The following is a 6,482-nucleotide window of genomic DNA, read 5'->3' as shown; positions in this document are numbered from 1 at the left end:
CGATTATGAACTAAGTAAATAAAATTAAAATTTCATGCAAATTAATTATAACAGTAATAACAAGCTACATTTCATAATAATAAATAACTTAAGACTACGACAATACATTTAAATCTTAACTAAGAGCAGTTTAAATAAAATAAAATTAGAAAATACAATAAATACTTACAAAATACTCAGTTTTATTTTACCTTTAATGTTAAATTATAATAAAACTAGCTGTTGCCCGCGACTTCGTCCGCGTGGACTTCAGTTTATAGCGCGCGATGTCAACAAAATTGGTGTCAAAAGCTTTTATAAAAAAACCCTGGTACCCCTTAAATCAATACAGCTGTGCAGTGTGCACACAATAAGTATTTCATTTTTTTATATTAAACTTTATATTTTATGCCAAATTTTAAAGCTTATTTAGCCCTCCAATTACACAACTTTACCCATAAACTATTTATCATTGATAGATTTAAGGTTACGTCACTGCACAGATAAAGTACTGACTTATTTAATACCGTAGAATAGATATAACAATCGAAAAAAATCGAAACTTAAATGTAAGATGATACCACGTATTATAGAAAGACTTTTGAGCAAGCGTCAGCGCGATGTAGAAGACGCACGGCGCCATCTATTATGAACTGTTGGAACTAACTTAATTTGAACAAATTTACGCATTTTCACCCCCTTACAACACTTTTTTCCAGTAAAAAAGTAGCCTATGTCCTTTCTCAGGCTTTAGACTATCTGTATACAAAATTTCATTACAATCGGTTCGGTAGTTTTGGCGTTTGGCGTGAAAGTGAGACTGACAGACAGACAGACAGACATACAGAGATACTTTTGGCGTTTGGCGTGAAAGCGAGACTGACAGACAGACAGACAGACAGAGATACCTTCGCATTTACAATGTTAGTATAGATTATGTGCACACTGCACAGCTGTTTTTGGGTATTTTGATTAATTAAGGGCCGCGCTACACCGGAATGGCAGCGGCGAGGCGAGCACTTTCAGCGCTGCCATTCCGGTGTAGCGCGGCCCTAAGAGGGGTACCACTTACCAGGGTTTTAAAAAGTTTTTAAATTTGACACACATTTTGTTGATACCGCGCGCTATAAACTAAAGTCCACGCGGACGAAGTCGCGGGCAACAGCTAGTGTTACAATAAAGTAAAAAATAAAACGCCATCTGTTGAATCGTATTAGAACTAAAATGTTCATTGCATCGATATATTTCTGGATTTTTTATAATATTATACATAAAATATGTTAAAGATTTTTGAAATTTTATTTTAATACACATCCAAGACCCAGGAACATTGAAAACTTTTTGTTCCGCCTGCGGGACTCGAACCCAGGACCCCCGGGATGAGCGCTGGCCACGCGCAATGCGAATTCATTTTCATCGGTATTTTCATGGAAATAAGATATTTTCCCACATCAAAATGTAGCCTATGTCCTTTCTCAGACTCTAGAATAACTGTATACAAAATTTCATTGCAATCGGTTCAGTAGTTTTGGCGTGAAAGCAAGACAGACAGACAGAGATACTTTCGCATTTATAATATTAGTATGGATTTTATAATATTATACATAAAATATGTTTAAGATTTTTGAAATTTTATTTTAATACACATCCAAGACCCAGGAACATTGAAAACTTTTTGTTCCGCCTGCGGGACTCGAACCCAGGACCACCGGGATGAGCGCTGGCCACGCGCAATGCGAATTCATTTTCATCGATATTTTCATGGAAATAAGATATTTTCCCACATCAAAATGTAGCCTATGTCCTTTCTCAGACTCTAGAATAACTGTATACAAAATTTCATTGCAATCGGTTCAGTAGTTTTGGCGTGAAAGACAGACAGACAGACAGACAGACAGACAGACAGACAGACAGACAGACAGAGATACTTTCGCATTTATAATATTAGTATGGATATGGATAGTATGGATTAGAAATGCAGTAGGAGTTCTACATAAGATAGGATAGATTGATTACTCGTATTATTATACCAAGTGATAATATTATTAAACATAATATACTAACGTATTAAAAACTATAAACAAAAACATACTAACTAATAAGTATGATTAGTTCTATGTTACAATAAAGTAAAAAATAAAACGCCATCTGTTGAATCGTATTAGAACTAAAATGTTCATTCCATCGATATATTTCTGGATTTTTTATAATATTATACATAAAATATGTTTAAGATTTTTGAAATTTTATTTTAATACACATCCAAGACCCAGGAACATTGAAAACTTTTTGTTCCGCCTGCGGGACTCGAACCCAGGACCCCCGGGATGAGCGCTGGCCACGCGCAATGCGAATTCATTTTCATCGATATTTTCATGGAAATAAGATATTTTCCCACATCAAAATGTAGCCTATGTCCTTTCTCAGACTCTAGAATAACTGTATACAAAATTTCATTGCAATCGGTTCAGTAGTTTTGGCGTGAAAGCAAGACAGACAGACAGACAGACAGAGATACTTTCGCATTTATAATATTAGTATGGATTAAAATAAAATGTATAGGTATTTTAGGTGGGCTTTTACAGGGTGTAACAAAACCAAGTGATAATAAATAATTAAAACTTTAGGGTGTGTATGAGTCCCATGTATAGAGTTCACTGTAACAGTAGCAGCGCTCACTTTTCACTCACTTAGTCACTTTTGTATGGGAAAATTCGTGACGCTGGGGCGCTCCTCCATACAAATCATAAAAAAAAATGTTTTTCAGCGCGGCTTTCACATTGAACTCTCACAAGGAACGCATACGCACCCTAAAGTATTATCACGTTTTGTTACATCCTGTATGCAATAATCGCTATTGTTGTCTATTTTGTGCTCGGTAGCTATAATATACTATAAAGGAACCCCTTTCTTCACGAACCCGACTCGCACTTAGCCGATTATTTCCAAAAAAACGCGAACGTTACCAGGGTCAGCAGGTCAACATAAATTATACGGAAACATTTTACAAGTCAATGTCTATACTTATATCTAATAATATATATAAAAATGGATTTTCAAATATGTTAGTAACGCTAAAACTTGAAAACGGCTGAACGGATTGGGCTTATTTTGGTCTTAAAATATCGTATAAGTCCAGGGAAGGTTTTAAAGTGACACGAAGTTCACCGGGACAGCTAGTAAGTTATAATATTATAAGTAAGTATATCTATACTAATATTATAAAGCGGAAGAGTTTGTTTGTCTGTTTGTTTGTTTGTTTGAACGCGCTAATCTCAGGAACTACTGGTTCGATTTGAAAAATTCTTTCAGTGTTAGATAGCCCATTTATCGAGGAAGGCTATTATAGGCTATATCACGCTTAGACTAATAGAAGCGAAGAAATAGAGGAAAATGTGAAAAAAACGGGGGAAATTATTTGAAAGGGCTTATCTCACGAAGTACTGGAGCAATTTTTATATTATAGGCACAGATATGAAGTAGACCACGTGAAGGATTATAGGTTATTTTTTGTGGATTAATTTGTCTGTGAAATATCTTATTTACGCAGGCGAAGCCGCGCGGAACGTCTAGTCTATACTAATATTATAATTCTGAAGAGATTGTTTATTTGTTTGTATGAACGCGCTAATCTCAGGAACTACTGGTCCGATTTTTCACTTTAGCTCAGTGCCTATTGCGAGAGCAAAGATAAAATTATACCTACGTAATTATATACCAGTATTTAAGGCGCTGTGGTTGTTGCAACTACGTCAAATGGGTTTTTTAAAACACGTTTTAGTAAAGGAAATGTCATAATCTATACTAATATAATATTATAATTCTGCAGAGTTAGTTAGTTTGTTTGTTTGTTTGTTTGAACGCGCTAATCTCAAGAACTACTGGTCCGATTTGAAAAATTCTTTCAGTGTTAGATAGCCTATTTATCGAGGAAGGCTATAGGCTATACTTTATTACGCTAAGACTAATAGAAACGAAGAAATAGAGGAAAATGTGGAAAAAACGGGGGGAAATTATTTGAAAGGGCTTATTTTAACGCGCTAATCTCAGGAACTACTAGTCCGATTTGAAATATTCTTTCAGTGTTAGATAGCCTATTTATCTAGAAAGGCCATAGGCTATATTTTATTATTCTACGACTAAAAGGAGCGAATAAATAGACGAAAATGTGGAAAAAACAGGGGAATTTATATGAAATTGCTTATTATCTTAAGATTCTTAAGAACTACTGGAGCAATTGTTATATTATTTGGCAAACATGAAGAATAGACCACGTTAAGGGACATAGGCTATTTTTTTGCGGATAAATGTACGGTCGCGTGAAATTCCTAAATTACGCAAGCGAAGCCGCGCGGAACATCTATATATAATAATTTCGTAGGAAAGTCAATGCTGTACATTGAATATTTTTGTACAATAAATAATACTTGGGACGTGATCTACTTAACTATACTAACGCGGACGAAGTCGCGGGCAACAGCTAGTTTAAGTATAAAATAATTACTGTCACAGAATAGATAATAGTACAAGGTACTGTTTTAAAATTGAGAAAATTTCCCATACGCAAAGGTATATCAGTACACAATTTGAAAAATTCTGCTCGATAGAAAAAAATCTCAAAGATGACTGTTATAACGCTGTTTTTCATAATTAAATCATTTTATGGCTAAATTACACACTTTCTAGAAAAAACAAAAAAATGTAGTATATGTATCGTAACCTAACGTAAACGATTTGATATATTTGATTTGTGTAATACTAAAAACAAAAGGCTTTTACTCCTATTTTCTATTATCAAGGCACGCGGCGAGCGCGTAACAGCCACTGTACAAGGCGCGCTGATATGAATGTTATTTTAATGTCCTTAACGTCGGTATTCGTACTGACAGACATCGACCTGCTTATTTTAGGGATTACTGGGCCTTAAGCAGTATACCCAATTTGATAGATGTAGCTTCTGTAGATCCTGAAATATGTCCCTTTAAAAGTATCTAATTTTGGCACTCACTCACTCACACACTCACTCACTCACTCACTGACCGGTAATCAAAACCTCTAGGCCACTTCCAATTGTCCTATGGTTATTAAAGGCACATTCGTCGGTCGTGTGTTATATTATGTAGATTATCAAAAAATTAAGTAATTTTATAAATCGGTCAAGCGTGTCAGGCGTGGCACAAAGTGAAAACAGATCTGACGACCTCTGTGGCTCAATGGTTGAGAGTGTGGCAGCAAGCCGGGGTCACGGGAACAAAAGATTTTTCAATGTTCCCGGGTCTTGGATGTGTATTAAATATGTGTATGATATAATAAAAATCTATCCATGGATCCCATCATCAGGTCACCACTTTTATGAACATGGTACCAAATTCGAGTTAAACCCTTTACAACATAAATTATACATATAATAATATTATATATATGTTACGCTCAAAGACCGAAAACGCTCAGTGAGCGAAAAAATGGCTCACAACGCGTTGTGGTCATAGTGAAACGGCCACGACGCGAAATTCGCGTTGTGGCCCTAGTGAAAACGGCCACGACGCGTTCTGGTAATCACAGAAATACCACATAGCTAAATTCGTATCGTGGCTCACGTGCTATTCGACCACAACGCGTTGTGGTAATCGAGAAAAGCCATGACGTGTTCTGAGTATTTAAAAACAGCCACAACGCGAATCCGTGTTGCGGCCCTAATGAAAACGGCCACGACGCGTTCTGAAACCAGGTTAGTTACTCAGGAATAATTTTATAGCGCCCAAGTGTGTGCGCAATACACGAAGGCACTCCGGTTTCAATTAAACTAGGCCAGTTACGCAGGAGTAATTTTATAGTGCCCAAGTGTGTGCGCAATACACAAGAGCACGTTACGCAGGAGTAATTTTAAAATGCCCAAGTGTGTGCGCACACGAAATCGCGTCGTGGCTGTTTTTAAATGCTCAGAACGCGTCATGGTTTTACTCGATTACCACAACGCGTTGTGGTCGGATAGCACGTCAGCCACGACACGAATTTCGCATTGTGGTATTTCTGTGATTACCAGAACGCGTCGTGGCCGTTTTCACTAGGCGAAATGGCCACGACGCGAAATTCGCGTCGTGGCCGTTTCACTATTACCACAACGCGTTGTGAGCCATTTTTTCGCTCACTGAGCGTATTCGGTCTTTGAGCGTAACATATACATAATATAATCATACATAATGAAACAATGATATTAAAAATAACTTGCACGTGATATTTTAGAAATATTCACGCGAGATTTAGATTTAAGCATGATTAATAATCGGAATGTTGATTTCGATACGTTTCCCAATTCCGTCTCAGAAACGAATAAAACGTTAATTCACGATTCCGAGATTGGGAATATTTGCACCCTACAACAGAACAGTACCTCGTACCGCCCATATTTTCCTTTTTCAGAGCACTTTTTAACGTTTTCAACGTGTTTTCATTTTTAACTAGTAAACCGTATTTTACAGCTGATCGCACTCTGACATCCACGT

This window comes from Aricia agestis, chromosome 6 (genome assembly GCF_905147365.1).
Source record: "Aricia agestis chromosome 6, ilAriAges1.1, whole genome shotgun sequence".
Taxonomy (NCBI): Eukaryota; Metazoa; Arthropoda; class Insecta; order Lepidoptera; family Lycaenidae; genus Aricia; species Aricia agestis.
The sequence above is the reverse complement of the archived record's forward strand: the minus strand, read 5'-3'. Positions refer to the sequence as shown.